Consider the following 1,074-nt stretch of genomic DNA (forward strand, 5'->3'; position numbering starts at 1 on the left):
TGGCCTGCCAAGAACTGTCCTACTAATTATTACATTCCCATGGAGATCAGGAACACCAGGCTCCTTGGCATCCAGTGTCAGATGATCAAAGGGCACACCCTGTGTGGATTGTGCACACCCACTGGCTTTAGTTGGGCAACTGGAAGGTATAGGAAGTAGGGCACGTTCACCAGTTTCAGAAAGGCAGCGGGAAAGTATCTTGATTGTGCATACTGGTGGGCTTCCAGAACTCAGTGAGAGAGTACCTTGTCTATGAATGTGCACTGGCTTTAACCTGGGAGAGGGAGAATGAGAATACCGTGACCACTCTTACTTGCCAGCCCAATTCAGGGAGTAAGGTAGTGCTGCAGGGATCCATGCTCTCTGGCTTCAACTAACAGCTGGATACTGCCATGACTGCTCACCCATTCTGGTCTTAGCAAGGTAATTAGGGTAGGTGGAGAGTGCAAAAGTGGGACCTACCTGAACCTCCGTCTTTAGGGCGAGTTTTACCTGTCTCCTATTTCTCCAGGAGATGCTTTTAGATTAGCTAATGAATCTCCTTCTTCTAGGTACTTTTCAAACTGTTTTTTCCACTGGGTCTTACAGTAAGTGAGACCACACATGCACTCTTTCAAAAGGGAATCTCAGTTTCTTATACCACTTTGGGTCTCTTGGATGTCAGCCCCACTGGTTTTGTAAGCCAGAGTTTTGAGGGCTTGTCTCTCTGGCCAGATCCCAAAGGTTGGGGTGCCTGGTACAAGGTACCAGCCCTTCCTGTGAGAGAAGTGTCAGGCTGGTGAGATCATTCTCTGTTGTGGGTCACAGCACTAATGGTGGGATTTTTGGTGAAACTGTGTGTCTGCCTCTCCCACCCGGCTTGATGTGGTCTTTTTTATCCTTTGTTGTAGAGAACATTTCATCTAGTTCTCGAATCTTTTTCAGAGAGAAATGATTCATTTGTAGCTGTGGATGCGGTGTGTCTGTGGGAGGAGATGAGTTTCCTGTGCTACCATCTTGCAGCAGTCTGGTTTGTAGTTAATTTTAAAATGTTGAATTTACATTAAATTGATAACCTTTGAATTGGGGATAATT

Source organism: Mustela erminea, chromosome 1 (genome assembly GCF_009829155.1).
Source record: "Mustela erminea isolate mMusErm1 chromosome 1, mMusErm1.Pri, whole genome shotgun sequence".
In the NCBI taxonomy this organism is placed as follows: Eukaryota; Metazoa; Chordata; class Mammalia; order Carnivora; family Mustelidae; genus Mustela; species Mustela erminea.